The sequence below is a fragment of the Trachemys scripta genome, chromosome 2 (assembly GCF_013100865.1).
Source record: "Trachemys scripta elegans isolate TJP31775 chromosome 2, CAS_Tse_1.0, whole genome shotgun sequence".
NCBI lineage: Eukaryota > Metazoa > Chordata > Testudines > Emydidae > Trachemys > Trachemys scripta.
Genome location: NC_048299.1, coordinates 273971162 through 273995031, shown reverse-complemented (window position 1 = coordinate 273995031; position 23870 = coordinate 273971162). Strand labels below are relative to the sequence as shown.

General features: G+C 41.2%; 1 protein-coding gene across 1 annotated transcript in view; it reads left to right on the top strand.

Moving 5' to 3' along the window:
- Positions 1 to 774: 774 nt before the first annotated feature.
- Positions 775 to 23870, top strand: part of SLC45A4 (solute carrier family 45 member 4) — an 85215-nt gene continuing 62119 nt past the window's right edge. The window contains exon 1 of the mRNA XM_034763686.1: positions 775 to 988. The gene's annotated coding sequence lies outside the window, so the exon portion shown is untranslated. The remainder of the gene's footprint in view (positions 989 to 23870) is intronic.

Here is a 23870-nt window from a genome sequence, read left to right as displayed (position 1 = left end):
GATCTTGTTATAAATAGCTCCTATCATTACTAAACTGGGCCCTTATTGATACCCTTGTACGAATTAGTGTGAGATATTAAAGTTATTGTATAGAGTTTTGAGAGAAAGCTATATGACAAAATATTTGGTTCCTTTAGATTTTGTAGTTGTTGTGTTTTTGTTAGAGGCAGAATTGGTATGCTGTGCCTGGGCCACCATTCGCCCCACTCAGTCTGGGACATCCTCCTCCTCCCCCCAAATACCCAGGCTAGGATCCCATATCATCTAGTGTTTAATCTGACTCTCCCACCAGTCCTCGTGCCCAGGAGGGACCCCCTTCCCCATTAATGTTGCCCAAAATGGGACCCCCTTCTCCTTATAGGTACCCCTCCCTCCTGCTTCATCTCCCCTTGATCGTGGGGCCTCCTCCTTTTCCCTTCTCCTTCCCCTCCCTGGAGTAATGCCCAGGCGGGGACCCGCTTTCCTTTTTGTGCTACCCCCTATGGCAGCCCCTTCCTGCTTGCCAGGCTGGGCCCGCTCTGTCCCTACCCCCACTCGCTAGGGGTACCCAGGTTACCATAACAACCCCATCCCAGTGACCCAGCCTTGGCCTCCCGCTCTTCCCTCAGTGATGCCCTGGCTGGCGCGCCCCGCCGGAGAGCGGGGTAGCCAATGGGGCGGGCAGGATCCCTCCGGGCGCCCCCTCCCGCATTGGCTGCGCGCCTGCCCTCGAGCCCCGCCCCTCTGCATATTAATGAGCCCAGAGGAGGGGGCGGAAGCGGAAGCGTTGCAGGGAGACGGTTTCCGAGGAGCCCGGTATAAAGCGGCCGCTGCTGCCCGCACCCGTCCGCTCAGCCCGCGCCGGCCCGATCCGACTCGCGCTGACCCGCCCCCGGGGAGCAGCCGGGCCCCAGCCGCCCCGTCCTGACCGACCCAGCGGCCGGAGCCAGCCACCCCCTCCGCGGCCACAGGGGCCAGGTACCGGGCAGAGGGGGAGACCCGGCGGCAGGTAAAGGAGGCACGAGGGGAGCTGGGGCACCGGGGCAGGTGGGGNACAGGACTGGGTGAGGGGATGGGGGGCATTGGGACAGGGAGTGGTGGCTGGGTGAGGCTGGCAGTGGGGATGGGGCTGGGACAGGTAGGAGGGGGAGTGGCTGCTTGAGGGGCTGGGATAGGTGGTGGGTGTAAATGGATGGGGGGTGGAGGGCGATGGATAGTTGGCAGGTGGAGGTGGGCTGGGGAAGTGTGGACAGACCAGGTGGAGGGAGGGAGGTAAATGGATGAGGGGGGCTGGCTGACAGGTGGGGGGTGGCTGGATGAGGGGCTTGGGAGGAAGGTGAGGGAGTTGTTTTGCTGGGTTAGGGGACACACTGGGGAAGCCAAGCAGGTGAGGTGCTGGGTGGAGGGGATAAATGGGGGGTGAGGTGCTGGGGGTATGGGACATGTAAAAGCGAATGGGGGCTCTTGGTAGAGGGGCAACAAGGGAGGGGAAAAGGGCTGAGGAATGACAGGTGGAAGGGGAGGTCTTACCCTATACTAGGCCCCTGTGGGGGTAAGGCATGTAGTTTTGGGGATGATAATGGGTAAAATGAGGAGGTGGAAGGTGAGTTGGACATGGGGCTGAGTGGTGAGAGGCTCAAGGAGATGGGGCTGACTATTGAGAGGAGGACGATAAAAGTTGAACAGCGAGTTGTCAAGGGCTGGATGACAGGGTGGGTGAGGAGTAGGAAACAAGTGGTGGTTACTGGGGTAAGGCAGATACAATAAAGTGGGGGTGGGGGGGGTGAATAGCAGCAGCAGGAAGGAGATGGAAAGGGGAAGATGAACAGGACCCAGAAGAGACAAGTACTGTAGATGGGAGGCCCCAGTGCTGTTTTTGGTTGGTATGGGAGATGAGTTGCTTTGCAGGGTTCTGAGGGTGTGGATTTGTCCTTGAGCAGCCAGGCTATGAGACCTGGAGTTGGTCTCTTTTTCCTGTTAAGTGTTTGCATGCTTTAACTATAACCAGATTTAATCCTCTTATTTTCATGAGAGCAGATTTCTGCTTAATTTATCACCATTCTGGTGGAGGGTAAAGGGAACTGCTAGTTGCTGAATCCAGTAAGAGGTTACAGTAATAGAATATTTTCCCTTCACTTCCACTTGATAGGTTGAAATTTGAACTGAGTTGTATCAATTTATAAAAAGAAGTTCTTAAGGTGGCTAATGATGGGTGTGGTGCTTTTGGAGAAACATCTTAATGGAAGGTGGAAAATGTGCTGCTGACCTTGAGATTGTCCCAGAAGAGGCAGAGTGTGCTCTTTGTTGCAATAGAAACAATTCAGTAAGTCCTGTAGCTTTTATGTTATCTGTTGGGAGAGTGCCTCTGCTAGTGTCTTTCATTAGTGGGTTGAGAGAATGAAGATTTGGCTGTGACTCAAGTCTGGAGGTAGAGAGGGGGAAGTCTAGTGTTGCTGCTAGTGACTAGTAGGAGGGGTCAGGAAAGAAACTTAATAAAGATATTTCAAGTTGTCTGTCATGCTAAGTTAGACAATATTGAATGGTCTGATTCTGCCCACAAAGAAGGGATGTGACCAGCTCAGAAGTGGACCTGACATGAAATGGATTGTAGGGAGTAGGGTAGAAAAACAATCTAATTGAAAATATCCATTAGGAGTACTAGTGGCTGAAAAGAGCTCACTGTTACAAGTGTGTATGGTCACAGTAACTTGCATAACATGCTGTTCTTATATTAACTTGTCTAAATGTTATCTGCTCCACATTCATTGCCTGGCTCAGACAGTGCTGCTAAAATATTTAATGTTTGCAGTGTTGTAGCCATTATGATCCTGGGATATGAGATGAGGTGAGTGAGGTAATATCTTGTAGCTTTTGAGCTACACAGAGATCTTCAGGTCATCTGTGTAGCTCAAAAGCTTGTCTATTACAACAGAAGTTAGTCTAATAGAACAATTTAGTGATCGCTTCATTTAAAGTGTGAATTGGTGGATTATTTACTTTTTTTTTTTTTGCTTTGCAACCTGCAAGATATCTTAAATAAACATACCTGATTGAAATGTGAGGGAAAGAATCACTTTAAGCTGTAGTATGTGTTCTCTAGTATCTGCAGTGGACCTTAAGGTAGTACTGCATAGTGCAGTATTTTTGCAGGGGGCAGTACCTACAAAGGACAAGGTCTGCTTGTTCTGGTTTAATTATTGTACTAGAAATCAATGAACACACCATCTCCTGGGATCTGTTTTAAATTGCACCGGTAAAGTATGAACAGAAAGTTTTGAAACTACTTGTTTAAATATGTTTACATTTAATAAGACCATTTTTAACAATAAATCTTTTTTTATAGAAAAAAAGATACTGTTGGCTTATAGTCTTGAGATTGACTCATCAACCTTCACAACAAAGGAACCTGCCTTGTTCAAGCTTAAAAAAAGCAAATCCAGGGATCTTTACATTAAGTAGGCTGCCAAAAGACAAATGAGGGAATAGATATGAAAATTACTATAATGGTACTGTCTGCTGTTGTCTTAGAAATAATACACTGGAACCCTCAAATCCATATCTTTAATCTGTAGTGTATCGGTTTTAGTAAGTTGGTGGATTTTTTAAAATTTAATTATTCAAGGGAGACTTCATTACAGTAATGAGTAATTGCATGACCTAATGGATAGTTGCATTAATTTGGTAATTGATATTTCTTAGTTAGGTACTTGGATTATTGGAGGCGAATCTACATTCAGGTCAGTTCAGGTGTCCTTGAATAAAGAGGCTACAATTTTCCTGTCTACGTATAGGTAGAAGACAGTATGTAGACAATTAAAGGGCCTTAAGTCAGGTGAAAGAGTTTGCTGTTTTGTGTACAGCCTTTTTCTGAGTTGTGTGAAGTGTGCATTCTCTATTTTCTATTAAACTCCTGAAGGACACTTTGTATGTTTGCAGGTGTTTACATTTGTTTAAACACTGAACTCTGGTGATATGAGCTAGATCTGCGAATTGTTTATTTGGTGAATGAGTCTTCAGTTGTCGCACTGATCATAATTAAAATAATTTAATGGGTTATCTTTTGAAGCTGAAATTTGTTTTCATTAGCAGTTGGCTGACTTATAACTGAATTAGATCATCTTGTGTATATACTTGCTTTTAGTTGTGCATTGCTTTAGCTTGATAGAAAATCTAACACATGAAATAGGCTTTAAGGCTAAATATGCAAGTATAGCATTTTAAAGACCATTTGCCTTGTGTTATAGCACCATAAATGATTGAAACAGAGAAATTTTTAATCCAGGTCTATGTAGCTTCTGATCCTTTGGTTTATTTCTCTTATCTTGATTAATGAAAATAAACCACTCAGTTTCACTTCCACTTCCTAGTTCTCATGTATCAACACAATGATGCAACACTTGGGTTACTAACAGTGGAAAAGAACACTTGCTTCCCATTGGAATTTATGTAAATTATGGTGGTGATATTGATTTTTGAGGCTTTTTGTGTGGCTAGGAAAAATATGCAAGCTTACTGGCATATACCATTTTCTTTTAACATTTTTGATCTTAATGTTTTGCTTGCCCTCTTGTATTTTGTTTATACCCTTATTCCAAAAGGCAAATGTCACATACCCATGTCTAGGAGTGGGAATTGTTTAGTTGTAGGGTTGCTGTTGAGTACATGGTAGCTATGACTCTTTAAAATCTACTTTTCTTTGGGTGCTTGCCCCCAAACCATTGGAATTTACATGACCTTTGTAAGAGATTAGACTAAAAAAAGCTTGAACATGGACTTAGACTTGATGACACTGCCATGATTATTAGCTTACTAGTTGTGACCTTGGAAGATGTAAAATTACTTTTTGGGTAGACTTCACCGTCTTAAACTTGCTAACACGTATGGGAAATATTCAACTTACGGTTTCATTAAATATCAACTACAGTATTTCTTACTGAAAATGCATATGGATCAGCTGACACTACAATAGGTAAAAATGTATATAACCTTGATGCCAGGGTACTTCTGAATATTGACTATAAATAGATGTTTCCAGAAAGTTCTGATACAGAATTTTACATTGAAGGTTAATGCAAATCTACACAGATTTTTTATTTTTATTTTTTTTAGAAAGTAAAAGATGGAAACTTCTCAAGTTTCCACTTCCTCAGTGTCCAAGTTCCCATGACTCTAAAGAGACTGACTTTTAATACAGGCTTTCTAATATCTAGTTAGCCACTTGCTCTATTTTAACTTGGAACATCTGTATTGTACTCAAAACACTGCCTTTCACAAACTTGCATCATTGACTGAATTAAATGGCAAATTTTTTATCAGCGGTATGAATAAATGCCTGTGGGCAATACAAGAATAAGATTTTGTTCCATGTTCCAAAAAGGCAATTGAGATCTTAGGTACCACCATCTCTAAACTGATTCTGTACTAGCAGGCATCTTAACAGTCACATTGATGTAAACAACTACTCCAAATGGCTGAAAGCTTCACAACCATTTATCTTCCATGATCACTGAGGCAGAGGCAACTAGAAGCTGTCCCCTGCAATATACTTGCAACCATGGTTTAGAGCAGGGGTTCTCAAACTGGGGGTTGGGACCCCTCAGGGGGTTGCAAGATTATTGCCTGGGGGGGCCACGAGATATCAGCCTCCACCCCAAAGCGTGCTTTGCCCCCAGCGTTTATAATGGTGTTAAATACATTAAGTGTTTTTAATTTATAAGGGGGGTTGTTTCACTCAGAGGCTTGCTATGTGAAAGGGGTCACCAGTATAAAAGTTTGTGAACCATTCGTTTAGAGGCAGAGAGACTAATCGTTTAAATGGTCAAGGGGGAATTAGTCTGAGCATGCTTGCTTTGCATCAAAGAATTTTTGCGTGCCTGTGTTGTGCTTGTGGCCTTGCTGAATGGAACTGTCGTCTTCTTGTTCATAACACCTCTAAAATCCAGGCCTGTGAAAACTCAACCAAATGATAGGCAGTTTGATTAATCCATACTACTTTGTCTTAGTTACAGTTCAGTGTCCCTGGCTGTGTGAGATTGTCCTTTATTTTGCAGACAAGATCAATCAAATCTGAACCGACTTGACAGCATTCCTTTGGGGTTCTCCATCCTTCAATACCCAGCATATTCTGCAAGTCCTTACATATTGCAACTGAAATTCCACTCCACACTCAAGCATGCAAGTGCAATTCAGGAGAATAGTTAAAATTTATTTAGTGGAGATAGGTTTATGTTCACAAACTTGAGAATGGCCCTACTGGGTCAGACCAAAGGTCCATCTAGCACAGTATTCTGTCCTCTGACAGTGGCCAGTGCCAGGTGCCCCAGAGGGAATGAACAGAACAGGGAATCACCAATTGATCCATCCCCTGTCACCCATGCCCAGCTTCTGGCAAACAGAGGCTAGGGACACCATTCATGCCCGTCCTGGCAAATAGCCATTGATGGACCTATCCTCCATGAAGGTATCTAGTTATTTTTTTGAACGCTGTTATGGTCTTGGCCTTCACAACATCCTCTGGCAAGGAGTTCCACAGGCTGACTGTGTGTTTGTATTAAACCTGCTGCCTATTAATTTCATTTGGTGACCCCTAGCTCTTGTGAGAAGTAGTAAACAACACTTTCTCTACATCAGTTATGATTTTATAGACTTCAATCATATCTCTTCTTAGCCATCTCTTTTCCAAGCTGAAAACTTGTGCACATACAAGTGAAGTGAAGTGACAGTGTCAGTGAAGCATCTGCCAGTGTTTCATTTCTTGGTATAACTTCATACATGAAGTATCTGGTTTTGTTTGTGGGTTTTTGGGACCCCCTATCAAATATAACTCAGTGGTCCTGTAAAGATTTTGATCTCTGACTAATTAACTATATACCTTCCAATTTGATGACACATGCTGAGGTACTATAGCTGTGTCAATTTGTAAAGAGCTTTGTGATTTTTTTTTTTTTTTTTTTTTCCCCCACTACAATATATTTTCAGATAATCACTTCTGCTCAAACTCTTCCGAGTCACACTGACAAACATGCCAAATTTTAGTCTGAAAGCTAAGTCTGATAAAGTTGACCCTCCTAGGATGAAAACACTGAAGTAACCTAAATTGGTATTGCTGTGCACTCTGTCTATAATAAAACTTTGCTCTAAGCAGTATCTTTGCACTATGAGATCTACTTAGGTTTTAAAATCAACCCTGGACAGCTGCTGCAGCTGCTTCTCTTCACTTTAGAGCTTGTAAGTTAACCACACATCTGTAGGTTCCAGTTGTACTGCTAGAATTGTGCTGTGGTTAGGAGTGTGCGCAAGGACCACCCAGAAACTTCAGCTGATGAAGCATATGGCTTCCTACTTCCTGTATAGAGTGGACTTCTGAGTACTAATACTAGTGCTCAAGTCTCTGCAATAGCGCTCTTTCCAGGGGTTGGTGAGTCTCTGAAATCATGAATTGTCTGGGACTTAGGGAGGAACTAATTTTCAATGTACATTGAAATATATATGTGTACAACACTTCCAGGACCAGCTGCAGAGACTTGTTATCTGAGGATCTCTGCATCTGAAACTGGCTGTATTGGCATATTGCCAGTTTGGCGCGCTTCAGGGCATAACTTAAGGCTCTCTTTAGTTTTAACAATGATTTGGTTTAGCTTAATGTGCAGTTCCAATTTATTTGTTTTGGTTTGTGGGTTGGCTTTTTGTATTAACATGCCCTGCTAGGGAATGATGCTGTCCTATGGTAATGGCACTAAGACTATTAACTTAGGCCCTTAAAATGTAGTTTTATTATGTGCACTTGTGATAGGTGATGGAAAATTAAATACCACTTGAATATGGGTGGGTTCACTTTCCCGGACCTTATCCGCTTGTCTTGTCAATGGGCCCTGGCCATTAAACACAGCAGTGCTAATTGCATGATAAGTGGTATGAATTAAGTTAAATAGCTGCATTAACATCATTTACTAGCCTTTAGCTGCACACTAACACTTTATATTGTGGTAGAGCCTAGAGGTCAACCCGGTTGGAGTCCCATTGTGCTAGGTGCTGTACAAACATAGGAAAATCATAGTCCCTGCTCTGAAGAACTTGCAATCTAAAAGACCTAACAGGTAGACGAGACGACAAACACGTGAATTGGGGTGGAATGGGGAGGTAAGGAGGCAGAACAGGTAACAAAAATAGGATATGGGAAGTTCTTAGCCAAGAAGAAACAGAATGGAAGATCATCTGATCAAATAAGGATTGGTAGTAATGCATTTTTTTTTTTTAAAGTAGAACTGTAAATAAGTACATAAATGCTAATTGTGTTAAGATTTTATAAATACTTTATATAGTTCTTTATATAAAGAACCTTTTAATAAAAGCTTAGTTAATAAAATAAGTTAATGTTGCTGGGAAATTGACTGGAGTCCTTAGCTGGGTTTTCTTCCTTAACTCAGTTTCTTCATTTTGTTTTAAATAAGGGCTCTGTTTTTGTAGCTGAATATGAAACCAGTGTTTTGCTGACACTGCATATTCTTTCTCCTCCGTTGGCCAGCCTGGGTTACTTCTGCATGCAGTACTAGCTCATTTATTTTGAGAAGCTCAAAAACAAATCCATTATCACCCTTGAGTGCCAAATAAATGACCTAGCTGGGGGCTGAACCCAGAGTGCTGTTTGGTTTTTTACAAAACGTTACTGCTATGCTCACACTTGAGTTATTTTTCTTGTTCTTTGTCCTTGAATAGGTGATCAGATTGTCTGGACCATATCCAGAAAGCAGTGGTTGGGTCACTTGATGTCTTACTGCAGAACAGTAAAACAGACTTCTGTGCCAGTTAACTTCCTATTCCTTCTAATAGTATTTTTATACACAAGCAGCATTATTGTGAAAAATACTTCATCTTTAAGACTGTTTAACACCTGCTTTTTTCCTTGGTGACTTACAGAAGGAATTAATAGTCTCAAGGTGCTGGATCTTCATTTTCAGACCATAATGGACTTTGTAGATTCTCAGGCCAGAAGGAACCATTCTGATCTAGTCTGTCCTCTTGTATGACACAAGCCGTACAACTTCCCCAAAATAATTCCTAGAGCATCTCTTAGAAAACCCATCCAATCTTGACATTAAAATCATCAGTGATGGAGAATCAACAACCACCTTTGGCAAGTTGTGCCCTGTACTAAATATTTTCTCCCATGTAGAACTCGGACTAATCAAATCACCCTTTAACCTTCTCTTTATTACTAATGTTCAACCTAAACAGCCATGGCTGCAATTAAAGCCCATTGCTGCTTATCTTCTTCTCAGAGGTTGAGAACAATTTTTCTCCTTCCTCCTTGTAACAACCTTTTATGTGCTTTAAAACTCTTATATCCCCCTTCAGTCTAGTCTTCTCGAGACAAAACAAACCCAGTTTTTTCAATCTTTCCTCATAGGTCATGTTTTCTAGACCTTTATCATTTTGTATCAACATTGCTTTTGAATTATGGACACCAGAACTGGACACCAGATTCCAGCAGCTATCGCACTAGTGCTAAATAAAGAGGTAAAGTAATCTCTACTCCTTATCAAGATTCTCCTCTTTATGCATCCAAGAATCGTATAGCTCAGGTTCACACTGAGCACACTGGGAGCTCAGGTTCAGCCTACTGTCCCCACAACCCCCAGATCTTTTTCAGAGTCACTGCTTCCCAGGATAGAATTCCCTATCCTGTCTGTAAGGCCTGCATTCTTTGTTCCTAGATGTATACATTTAGCCATATTAAAACACATGGTTTGCTTCTGAGGACAAAGTACTACATAGCCCCGGATGGGGGGAACCTGAGCCCTGCTGTCCCAGGTAGTGGGACCAAAGTCCAACCCCTGCTGTCCCGGGCGGGGGTGGGGGAGGAGGGTGTCAAAGCCCCTGGTCTTCATCCTGAGGTGGGGGGCCTGTAACCTGAGCCTTGCTGCCCAGGGCTGAAGCCCTTGGACTTCAACTCCAGGTGGTGAAGCTAGGGCTTTGGCCCTGGGCCCCAGCAAGTCTCAGCCAACCCTGGTGACGCCCATTAAAATGGGATTGTGACCCACTTTGGGGTCCTGACCCACAGTTTGAGAACATCTGGTGTAGACCAAACCTTGTCTTTCAGTATAAAGCAAGAATATCTAAGTATTTCTTCTAGATTCCAGGCGTGACTGTTTGGTAGCATTGCAGATAACTTAACAGCAATGCTCCCTTTTTGATAGGGGAGGACTGATGTAATTTTGAGGGTAATAAGTAGGGGCACCTGAAGGCAAGTGAAAACGAGGCTGTCCGAAAACAACATGGCGAAGAGCTGTGGAAGTTGATCTGAAAAACCCGGGGCACAGCTGGGGAACCATTGAAAGACTTGCCAGAAATGGACAGGAGGGGAGGAGCTTCGTTGCTGCTGTAAATGCCAGTGGCATAATGGGAACATGATGAAGTAGGGGCAGTCAACCTGTGGATAGAATAATGTTAATGCCTTTTCAGTAGCCTAAAGGGATAAGGGTGTGGTCTGACTCACTACTTGCAGTCTGTGAATTTATGGAAAGGTCTTTGCTACTTGGATGCTTTCAATCTGCAGAACAAAAGCCCAAGTAAGAGTCTACCTCTATCTTTCAGTACTCCTTTCTCTTAAGAACTGGCTAGATAGCCTTGCTCCTTCCATCAAAAACAAGGAAAGATTCCCTTTCTTTTGTTAAAATGTGAAATGACTGAAAACTAAATCCACTCCCCTTCTTAGTCTCCTCTGAAGTAAAAGGCATTGGGGAGAAAGACTACTTGTCTGTCAATCCAATGTAAACATGGCAATGCTGGCCTAGTTTTCTGAATATGCCTTCAAGGCACACTTGCCTCATCCAGGAGAAAGTAGTTCAGATCTTAACAGACAGTAACATAGTGATGTGTTAAGAGGCACTTCAACTGTGAAAGTGGTGTGAGCATCACATATATGTTGCTGTTCACCTACTGGGGAAAGTAGTATTCTTGTGGCCAAATTAGACAAACTTAGTTCTACACACGCACTTATTCCAATAGCACTTATGTAAAGTGTTAAACTTGTGACTTCATAAAATGGACATTCAGTTTAAAATGTAGGGCTGGATGTTTTAAAACTTCCATTAGATAATCAGATTCTAATACCAGTTTTCAATACATTAAAATAATCCATATGTCTTGGTTTTCATCCTATGCTGTCACAGACCCAGAGGGTGAGCTTGCCTCTAACACTTTCTCTGGGAAACTACAAAAGTTGAACTTTTAATTTTAGTGCCCTTTTGAGGGGGGGTAGGGGGAGTGCTTCACCGTTATCTCTTGCTGTTGCTCCTTCAACAGGAGTTCAAGTTCTTCTGGACTTACTGGGCACTTTACCCCTTTAGACTCTATGCAATCAGTGTATATTCGTACCAACACAGGACAGCCTTTTTGAAACAATCCAGCATTTTAGTCACTGGCATGCAATATTTTAGGGTTCTTTGCTTAGAATGGAAAAGCAAAGCTAATATGTCCATTCCAGCAGCATAACCTGCCTCTGTCCAAAATGTTCAAGATTCAATCTTTTCCACCAGCACAGGGCAGCAGAGGGTTTTTTATTATTATTCCAATGTCCTGACACCTCAGTTCTGTTTTCAGGCTCTAGGCACCATTCTCTCTCATGTTTTGCCTCCTTCCACCTGCAGTCGCTAAAAGTTAGTGTCCTGGTTCTTACCTTGGAGATACAATGGAATTGTAGTCATATGTTGACAGGTCTTGATAGCTCATTTATATCTGCCTAGGCATATCTGTGTGACCACACCCATCTTATTCCTCGTCCCTGGACAGAAATAACAATACAGAAGGGGGGGGGGTGTGTCATACATATTTTTCATAAATTTAGAAATGTCCCATATTCTCAGCATATGCTATTTTACTGCTATTGAAGCTAATTACAATAGAGTTGGAGCGGAGAGCACAGGGTTGCTATATAATGTAGTTCACATGAGTTCTTAATACTTGTTCTTGGTATGAAACCAGTCATACAAAATTGCAATATCCTGAAATAATATGTATGTTTACTTATCAGAATAGTCTGGAAGGGTTTGTAGGTTATCAAGACAACTGCACCATTCACTTCATTTCCCACTTAAAAACTGCAGCTTTAGCAGTCTTCACTTCCTAACTAGCTATACTGCCAAACAAATGTTTATCCTGTAAAATATCTTGAAATCTACAGTCCTGGCTTAATTCAAACAGTTTATTAATCTTTTGAATGAAAGTCATTGTTACATTGATAAACTGGGGCATTATTTACAGCAATAGTTGCATTGTGTTCTGAACTCCCAACCTTTCATTCAGCTTTTTTTTGTGTGTGTGTGTGTTTGTGTCAGCAGATCAATTGTTTGGGTCCTTTTAAAGATTTTATCCACGTGAGTTTTTAAATCATGTTTTGTTGGCAGGAGCTTAGAGTGGAGTGAGAATGAGGCCCGGTGACCAGGCAGATGTTGTATATGTAGCTCATTAAATATCTACAGCGTAATCTACTTGGTTAGCAGGTGTAGATGTATGTACATGCTGGCAAAGTACTCTGACATTAAAACCCAGCTAAAATAGTCAGTTTATTAGTTGAGTGACTCACTTGAATTTTTAAATAAAAGCTAGAGTATTTATACTACATAAAATTGGAAGTAGAGGAAGGGGAAGGATATTGAAATGGCTTTTTGAAAGAAAAGAAGAAAAAAAAAAAAAAAGCTGGTTCAATTTCTTAGTGACTAGATTTTTGCTTAATCCATGAATTTATCCATCTCTTGCTAAAACCCACTGCGGCCTGTCCATCAACTGTAGGAGCATTTACCTCCCTTCTCCTTTCCTGGCCCTTCTCACCTTACTCGAAACCAGAAATCTGCTGCTAGTTTTCCTTTTATGCCAGTCTTCAAATTCCTTTGCCTTCCACACCACCACCACTGCCTTTTAGGAACTCTTAAAATTCTGCTCCATCTATATCTATCTATCTATATCTATATATAATTTTTTGCTCTCCTCTTCCTGCTCATCGCCTAACAATCCCCTTTATTTTTCCCAATCTTCATACCCTTTACAACTTCATCTCATTACCATCTTCTAGTCCATCTTTCAAACACTATTTTCATCAGGCCTTTAATTATCTCCAAATACTGGATGCCATACAGTTTAAAAAGAAAAGAGGCTGTATTACTTGCTGAATTAATTGTAAACTCAGGATAGAGACTTTGTCCATGTATATCATGCTGAATGCAGTATTGGCACTCCTATATAGTGCTGGTTTTTGACCCTTATATTCTGCCCTAGTTCTGGTTAGTACGAGCATTGGGCTGATATGGCTTAAAGTAGTTTCAGAAGTCTTCAGACTTACTGCTGAAATACTCATGTTTATGTAGATTTCTCAGATGTTTTCTGTCAAACTGTAACAAGGACAAAACTCTCAAATATACATGACAGATCTCTGTACTGCTCCACATATGTAGGCATAAGCTATAGCTTTATTTGAGGTCCAGTACACAGATGAGAACAGATTAGTTCCCAATATAAACAACCCATTCCGTATAGTTCTCATTTACTTGCTCTAATAAAATGACTTGATACACCTCTTTTCTAACACTTTTTTGAATACAGATGACAAGCATGTCATATTAAATAAAATTTCCTTTGCAGAACAGTTGTAAATCATAACCAGTTTTTCTAAATACACTAGCATCCTATTGCTTAGGTCAGTTAAAATAGCACGCTAGCTGTCAACACTTCCTTCTGACATGATGGTACTTTGAAACATTCAGGCAGAACTTATTCTCCTCAGTGGCAGCCAAGTATTTCAGGTTTGAATACTGTCAGAGTAGAGGTGCCTTGTAATAAAAATGTAACCAATATCGGTTTATCTTTGGGGCTTGTGCATTCAAGCTTGTTAGTATTGCATCCGTTTCTAAGTGGAATGTAGTGTAGTTGGCAATCTGAAAAATAACCAGCAAGGTGGTTCCTTAATACTTGAGGGAGAGTGACACTTCTAATTTGGTCTTCCAACAATGCCAGTGCCAGATGCTTCAGAAAGAATGAACGGAACAGGGCAATTGTTGAGTGAGCCATTCCTCAATTCTGGCAGTTGGAGATTCAGGGACACCCAGAGCATGAGGTTGTATCCCTGACTGTCTTGCCTAATAGCCATTGATGGACCCATCTAATTCTTTTGAAACCAGTTATACATTTTTGGCCTTCACAACATCCCTCTGGCAATGAGTTCCACAGGTGGACTATTCTGTGAAGTAGTTTTTTGACTTGTCTTAAACCTGCCTATTTCCTGGGGTGGTCCCTGGTTCTTGTGTTTATGTAAAAGGGAAGTATTTACCCCATTCATTTTCACACCACCATTCATTATCTTAAACTTCTATCATATCCCCATTTAGTCATCTTTTCTAAAGGCAAATCTACACTACAAAATTAAGTGGACTTAAGTTATGTCAGCATATAGCGACTGCAGTAATTAAATCTATTTCTTATGTCCACATTACCCTCCTTCTGTCAGCAGCGCACATCCTCACCAGGAGTGCTTCTGCCACTTTGTGGGGTACTGACCGCATTTTGTCTGTATAGCTGGGGTTGTTTTCCAATGTGCGTTACATTGAATTTCATCTGCCATTTTGTTGCCCAGTCATCCAGTTTAGAGAGATCCCTTTGTAACTCTTCAGTCAGTTTTGGCCTTAACTATCTTGAGTAATTGCCTGTAAACTTGCCACCTCACTGTTTACCTCCGTTTCTAGATAACTTCTGAATGCTGAACAGCACTAGTGCCAGTACAGATCCTTGGGGAACCCTGCTATTTACCACTCTCCGCTGTGAAAACTGACCCTTTATTCCTACCCTTTAGTTTCCTATATTTTGACCAGTTACTGTTATGAGAGGATCTTCCCTGTTATCTCATTACTGCTTATTTTGCCTAAGAGCCTTTGGTATGGAACCCTCTCAAAGTCTTTCAGAAAGTCAAAGTACGTTGGATCTGCTGGATCAACCGTGTCCACATGCTTGTTGATACTGTCACAGAATTCTAATAGACTGAGGCATGATTTCCATTTACAAAAGCTTTGTCTCTTCCCAATATGTTGTGTTAATCTGCATCTAATAATTCTGTTCTTTACTATAGTCAATCAATTTGATTGGTACTGAAGTTATGCTTACTGGTTTGTAATGACCAGGATTGCCTCTGGAACCTTTTTTTAAAAATCCAGTATTAAATTAGCTATTCTCCAGTCATCTGGTACAGAGGCTGATTTTAAGCAATAGGTTACATGTTCCAGTTTGTAATTCTGCTATTTCTTTGAGTTCCTTCAGAACTCTGGAGTGAACACTATCTGGTCCTGGTAACAACTCTTTAATCATTCTGTACCAGAACCTCCTTTTCCAGCACTGATATATCAAAACACTTATCATAAAGCTTCATACTTCTAACTTTTTTTGTTTTTGAAGATTGCTCTGAACTGGCCACGGCTAGAGAATTTTTGGAGCCCAATCCCACCTTCTTGGTGAATCTGTTAAAGGGAAAACAGCAAAATTCAAATTTGGCTTGTGCACAATTTCATGTGGACTCTTGGCACCATTAGCGAAAGTTCCTTTTTTTTTTTTTTTTTAAAGTGGATCCATAGGGCAAGGATTAAAATTGCAGTATAGCTTCTCAAGAGTTGGTCTCAAAATAAAGAAGACTGATAGTTCTAGTGATAAAGGAAACATCAAAATGTTTCCCCCAAAAACTAGAGGCATTAACACACAATGGTATTAATATGGAGTTATGGCAGCAATCGTCAACCTTTTGGCACACAGCCTGTCAGGGAAATCTGCTGGCAGGCCAGAAAGGTTTGTTTACCTGCAGCGTCTGCAGGTTTGGCAAATTGCAGCTCCTACTGGCCGCAGTCAGCCATTCCAGGCCAATGGGGGCTGCGGGAAGTGGCAGCCAGCACATCCCTCGGGCCATGCCGCTTCCCGCAGCCCTTGTTGGCCTGGAATTAAATGTAAACATGGAATTTAAATGTTAAACTATGTCGTCTTCGGCACAGGTTTTGTGAATTCCTGCCGCTGCCTTTGATTGTGGTTGTTCAATTTTAACAAGTAACTGTTTTATGCATATGGATAAGGTTTCTTGATTGTCTGAATCAAGAGTGCCATTTACAATTTACTATGAGCACCAAAACTTGTAGGAAAAAATGTTTAACTGGGCTATTAATACATAGGCATGCTGCTGTACTGAGCTCTGACAGGGTAGATGCTTGTTTCCATTTTACTTTGTGGTTTAAAGTTACTGTAGTCTAATTGTCTTGTATTAACTCCTGGCTAAAACAGTTACGGTAACTCTTTTTTGCAGTCTCTGCAAAAGGCAACTTCTTAACTAGAAGATGTGAGGCTAGATTTACTGACTCACTTTGCTTCTATTTTGGAGAATGTAATTAGAGACTTGGTGTTTCCATGGTAGTGTCACCTTCATTCTGACTTAAGTTATGCTAATTATCCATCTTGCAACACTTAAAAACACCATTTCACTATGTAAAAATACACTACTCCTTAATCCTACCAATAACTACCATTAGAGAAAACATCAAGGACAAAGATTGACTTTCCTTTGCCTGTTGTCACAACATTTCTATATCTTCCCTGACAAGTATCCGTTCAGATTAGGTATTGTAGTTTTTCTATTTAAGTTCAGAATGGCCTAGTTGAAATTTTTTGCTCTGAGTTTTCCTGTCTCTAATTCAAGACCCAAGATCATTGTAAGTATGGTTTCCTGTGCCTTAATTTTTTACAAGTTTTATCATATTTATTGGTTGAACTATTAAGTGCTACGTAATGCAGATAATGGTGGGCCAGGATATTGTGCTCAGTGCTGTACAAACACATAATAAAAAGATGGTTCCTGCCCAAAGTGAGTCCTTCCCATTTAACTTTATTTCCCTGCTTCATTAACCTTCCCGCCCCTCCTTCCAGAAAAGATTTGGTGTGGATCAAAGTATTGCCTTCCAACATGACCTTTGCATATTTATCAAGTAGTATTTATTTATGCCAAACCACATTACATATAAGAAATTCTTCAGCCACCAGTAAGATTCAGATATCTGTGGTGAAAGCGAACAGCTGCAAAGCAGCATGATTTAGGACAAGATATGAAGAGGGAGAAACAATGTTATTTCTCCATTTTATTTCAATAGACCAATTGAGAGGATGGTGGAAGAAAATAAAGTGACCTGATGCTCCCCACTTGAGCTTATGACAGAAGAAAAGGAATAATGGTTAAAATATAGCTACAGCAGTATTTACATACACATTTTGTTCCTGTATGTATACATTCTACAGGCTTCCTGCCTGTGTAATGTATACAAGTAAGCATATATTGCATCCGTATGGTTGTTTGAATGCACGCTCAGTTCGGATTACATTTATTGCCATCTATTTTGGCAGTTGCTATACAAGTCCTATAACATGTTTATCACAGTAAAGTAGTGCTGTCACTGAAATGAATGCGAGGATGACTGTTCTTCCTGAACAGGCTTGCCAAAATAAAACTTAGTCCAGAAGGATAGACTTTTTTCATTAAAAATGAGCTTTTCCATCATCTGTCAAAACGTGTCTCATAAGTGTTTCCTCCCATTCTTTCTCTGGCTTATGACAACAAAACTGAAGTTTAGAATGCGCATAATCCTTATGTGCATTTCTCTTCCCCAGTGGTTATAGTAGTAATAGTTTTTACACTTCAGCTGGGGTTAAGGAATCTTGCAAACATTTTTCTAGTGCAAACTTTTCAACAGTTAAGACTCAATTCCTAAAGAGTGAAACATTTATAATCCAGAACCTCAGCAATATTTTCAATTATATGGGTACTAAGTAAAGTGTAATGCTACAGCCAGGGGCGGCTCTAGGCACCAGCGCAGCAAGCGCGTGCCTGGGGCGGCAAGCCGCAGGGGCCGGCCTGCTGGTCGCTGTGAGGGCGGCAGGCAGGTGGCTTTTGGCAGCGCGCCTGTAGGATGTCCGCCGGTCCCGTGGCTTCGGCGGCAATTCGGTGGCGGGGACGCTGATGGCGCGGCACCGGCAGATCTCCTGCAGGCGTGCCGCCAAATCTGCATGACCAGCGGACCCCCCCCGCAGGCGCACCGCCAAAAGCCGCCTGCCTGCCTGCCATGCTTGGCGCGGCAAAAAACATAGTCGCCCCTGGCTACAGCATCTTTAGGCATACACTGTTGGTGCTTACATATGTATCTTAGTGTTGTGCAAGGCAGCCCTACCCTAGGGATTTCACAATTCAGAAGATGCATTGTGGGGAGAGGAAGGAGTTGCCTTAGACTTTCGACTTATTCATTCAAGCCCTTACTACTCACAAGATCTTAAGGTTCTGACAAACTAGGAAATTTTCTGTGAAAGAAGACACGAGTGTGAGAAGGGACAAAGTGGGTGATGAGGCTGATCCCAAATGGAGGGAATAACAGGTAGCTGGAGGTCAGGTTAGTGCCAAAGGCAATACTGCAGACAAGTGGCAGCCAGCAGAACAACCCAAAGAAGGGATGGATGTGGCCTTAGCAGGCGAGGAAGCTCACTTTGGTTGTGGTGATTTGGTTAGATGAGAAGGGATTGGTGTGGGTATTGAGAAGCTAGATGAGAGGAGGTTGCAGTAATGCAAGGCAAGAGGTAACAAGGATATGGACAAGTTCATCTAGCCATCAGGATATCTTTTTGTTTTTTGTTTTTGTGGTTTGTTTGTTTGTTTTGTTTTTAATCTTGTGGAGAAAGAAACACCAAGAACCTACAAGCAGTCTGGATGTGCATTAAATAGTAAAATAACACTGATCTTGCAAGCCTAAGAGATTAATAGAATGGGAGAGAGCTCAAAAACAAGAGGTAATAGGATACCGTGGGAGTGGGAGGGAGTAAATAAATCATCCTGTCCTGGCTGTGTTGATTTCTAAGAAGCAAGAGATTTCAAAACCTGAGACTGAATAAAGGGGATGGTGCAGGAGTGAACCAATAATGAGGCAGCATAAACACTTTGGAAACTAGTGGAGCCAAGGAGGTTGTCTAGAGACTCAGGAAAATGAAGAAAAAAACAAATCCTGTGGGCCTATTCATACAGAAGAGGAAAAGAATAGGAACTTGGTTCTACCGCTCCAACAGCATTTTCAAAGTCTCTGATGCGACCAGAAGAATCATATGGTGTCATAGCTAACATAGTTCAGGGAAGGTGAGGTTCCTATGCGGCAGAACTCTGCCTTCTGTCAGCTTATGCTGCATCTATACTGGGAGCTATGCTGGCCATAGGTTCAGTAGATACTCCTGGGGGAATTCTGGTTTACTGTGAAGCTTAACTACAGAGCAAAACACTGATGGAATTGTGCCTGCAATGTGACTGGCAAACCTCATAATAACAATATGGCACTTTAGCCTTCGCATATTTAAAAGTATGGTTCACTGAGTGGTTGACTGTTTTAAGCTATGCTAAGGCTTGCATATATGTAGAATCTTTAGGAGAGACTGAACCTGATTCACCTGTTAGCATTCTTCTGTTGTCAGAGATCATACATCAGGCTAAAAGCAGCTAAATATAAGCAAGGAGTGAAAACCTTGAGCTTGAAGCCATTTAAATGAATGTTGGCATTTGTACTGTGTACAGTACCTGCACATGGCATGCTAGGGTCACTGACAAATGACTCTACTGTAGAAGAGTAAAATTTCTCTGCACATCCATAAAGATCTAGGTGTATCCATAAGTATTTGACAGTGGAGAATAATAATGGCAGCTTGATGTACTTGTTGGTTGGTTGTTAGTTACAGAAGGCAAGCAAGAGAACTTTATTTCCATTTTATAATAGGAAGCTAGGAATAGTTCAAGCTCTATCCAAATGTCACAAGACTGAAAATTCCCTTTAGCCAAACTTATGTAGAATTTGGGCTTGATCTGGTTTTGGATAGCTGAGGCTAGACAGTTGGGTTAAATTGTAAGAATGTTTGCAATGTTTCCATTAAATCTAATCTTCCAAGCCTAATTATAGTACTGTATGCATAAAACACCAATTTCACTGTGTGCGCGCACGCACACAGACAAATATTTGCAGTGATTTTAAAATTTACAGATAAAGTAAAAGAGGCTGCTTGAGAAGTTGCCAGTTTGATTTAAGGATATTTGTCAACACCGCCTGTCAAAATATACAATGTTTTGACAGTTAAAGATTTATAACTTTTTTAAAATCTGCATCGACTGTAAATAATTCTGATCCCCATAGCTTTCCACAAGGTTTTAAACTATGATGAGATGCATTGTTATGGGAAAATTTTACATGAGTAAGTCAACTTTAAAAATTGACAATACTAACCGCCTCAAAGAGAAACTGACTTAATCTACTTGAATTATACAAGCAGAGATCACTATTTATAAGACTGATTACAGTACTTTTAAATACCTGTATGTAAAGGTGAAGAGAAAATTAGTATACAATTTAATGAATACATGCTATTCCTTAAAGTGTTGTAATACATGCAAGGGAACAACTAAGGCTATGCATCCTTGACTAGTCAATTTTTGACTTGATCTTTTTTTATGGTATGTATTTTAATCTATACAAAACATAAAATTCTCCATGACTTGAAAGCATATCTCATACTGGGGAGCAATTAACCAACTATTGCAATGTTGGTATAAACTCTTCTCCCATACTGTGCAACCCTTGGAAAGCTCTTGGCGAAATACTTAGCAAGTATGGAGCCAGAGTAGCACTGATTTTATATGGATTCCGTTGAATAGCTATTGTCAATTGACCTTTGGTGGCTTATTCTTTGCCTCTTCCCAGTAGCAAGGATGATGAGGTTGCTCCAGTGCATCCAGGTGGCAATATCCTTAAGTGATCATGAAGGTTTTCTTCTTTTGTGTCCCTGTTTATTGAAGGATCCCGTTCGGAGACAGTTTTTTAGTAATATGGTTTACCTGCGCTGTGTCCTTATCACCTGCTGAACTCCCAAGAGCACCCCATAACTAAATTAGTTGAATTCCATTTTAGCAGAAATCTTGTCAGTTGCAGCTTATTCACAATGCAGCAGCACGTTTTTGCTCACTGACTTGAGCATCCTCAGTCCTATTACTTTCTAAATTTTCAGGTTGCTGCCTATAAATGGTGGATGGGTTTTAAACAGTCGCTGGGTATTTTTTGTTTTTAAAGCCCTTAACAGTTTATACCTGGCTATGCAAAATGACACTCATGTGCCTCATCCTGATATTGGACAGCACCTGCTATTTGGAGACCCCAGTGCCATAAGGCAACAGGAGCTTATGCCTTTCTGTTGGTTTATAGAAGAGAATTAATTAATTTCACTCAATGTCCATACTTCTCCACTTCACATACTTTTTTTTTTTTTTATTCCAAAGGACTTATCTAGCTATGACCCGCAATGGTCATTTCTATTGTAATCTCCTTTTCACTTTCCCATTCCTCCCCCCCCTCCCCCGATCAATGACACACATTTAAAATGGTATTTGTACACACTATCGTTGGATTTTGTTAATTAACATTAATACAGTGCAAACTAGTGTGTTGTGGAGTGTAGTCAAAATGAAGACCGCTGTGGGTGGCAGTAGCTAATCAATCAGCCAAATTTTTTACATTACTTATTTCCAAAACAGTCGTACTTCAAACTATATGTGGCCATATATCTGGTACTTAAGCACATTTAGCCACAAATCTGCTTTTAAGAAACCAGAAGTTGTGTTTAGCAATAAACCAAAGTAATTTAATCAGGGTTTGCTATCTCATCGTCTTTGTTCCTCCCTCCCCCCCCCCTTTTTTAAGGAAAAAATATGATCGACTGTTAGTGACCACCATTGCAGAGCATCTTGTACACTGTAGAATTTTTTTTAAAAAAAGTCTTCCCAGTAGTGTTTCAGAACTCTATCAAGGATGATAAAAGAACCCACTTACCTACCTATTAACTCCTAATGGGCTGGCTTGCAGAGGAGAGTGAGGAAGTAGTGCTTCTTAAATGACACTTCTGTCCAGTGACCCCATGGAAGCCTTCCATGCCTATTGTGTACAGTTGGGTTCTGTCTTTAGGGGATGAAGAAATATGTGTGTGGGCAGAAAATGGGCCAACCAGAGAAACAGTTGCTGTACATGGCAGGCTGCTGTCAGTTACCAGCAGGATTCCCTTTGGTAAATCTGCATAATTTAATACTGTTTGCATCAGCAATTGTAAGTTAATGAACTGTCCTTTCCTAGTAGAATAAGATGAGGGAGAGAACAGTGGCAGCATGACTCATGGGGAGGTTACTGCTTTTCCACAACAGCACAGCCAGGAAACCTCATGGAGGATCTGATAGTCACCACCAAGTAGCCTACATTTCATGTAGTTAAAACCTTGTGCTCTGGTGGGGGATTAATATCTCTTCCTATGTAGGTTGGAGTAGATTCCTCAAGGTGACAGTTTCCTTCATAGCTTCCTCTATTCCTGGGGTAAACCCACAGGAGAACATGACCCAGACTTTGGGCCAGCCTGGTCACCTGGTTGTAGTGCTCCACATTGTTTTGGAAGGGATCATGGTTTTCCATATTTCACTCCAAGCCTGCACTGTCAGGAAAATAGCAGAAGCAGCATGTCTGCCTCCAGGGGTAGGAGTACAAGACTTGGGTTATTTAACAGCCATGCCTCTGACCTTAAGGAGTAGTGTGGATGATTTGTACAAGAGATCTTACTGACCTCAAGAATTGGGCATGTGATGCAGAGGATATAAAAGTCACCCATAGATTAGTGGATGAAGACTCCTGCAGGTAGATGTCTTCAATTTCTTTCCTCCTGGAAGGGGAGGAAACAACTAACATTCTACAAACTGACATGAGTACACAAGTCATCCTGGCAAAAATGAGTGTCTTGATGAAGAACCATTTTCATAAAGACATAAACTAGTTTCTGGATGCACTGTAAAATTATGCATTTTGCTCTTTTAATCTTATTTCTTTGGACTCCGTTACTTAGACATTGTACATCGACTGCTATTTTGAAATTGGGTCAGTTATGTGGTACTGCAGTGTTTTTACGCACTGCAGTTGTCAGTGAAACTGACACTGGAACACTCGTTTTCCTTTACAGACTTTTTCTTTAAAGAAATATCAACTATTGGCTACAAACAGTCTTGTGTAGAAATGTTATTTATAACTTAGTGTCGAACGTTTAGGAGCCGCTAGCCATCTAATACTCAGAACAAAACATTTTTATGTTTTTTTTTATCACCTGAGGACTACAGATTAAATGTTAGGACCTGATGTTTTAGAACGTAGTCTTGTTATGCAAGCATATTAAATACAGTTCTCATTGTACCCTTCTACCAGTGATGGTTTTCATATGCCTTATTAACAAATAAGTGGGACAGCATTTTAACCTGTTTTGTATCTGCAGTCAGATTAAATATAACTGGATTTTTTTTTTGATTGCAGAGCTGGACCACTAACTAAATATTCCCATTTCCTTTTCTCGATTATATGGAACAGTGCCACTCAGATGAGACCCTCGCTAAGTGGTGATAGGAGAGAATGACCTCTCATTTTAATAAGAAACCCTGGACCAGCAATAGCTTCCCCCTTATATGGGGGGGAGAGAAGAGGGAGTATTGGGGGGGAAAAATGAGAGCAAGCTAAAAGTCCTCTATTCATACTGCTGGGGCAAATGTGAGTTGGGGGGTGGCATGGGCTTTAGTTTTGTAAGACTAAGGGTGGTGGGTTTTTGGTTTTTTTTTAAGCTGACTTCATCGCTGTAGTAAATAGTAGGCAGTAATTGTGCCTGGGCTATAAACAGGGCCCTACCAAATTCACTGCCATGAAAAACACATCACAGACCGTGAACTCTGGTCTCTTGCATGCTTTTACTATGCAAATTTCATGGGGGAGACCAGCATTTCTCAAATTGGAGGT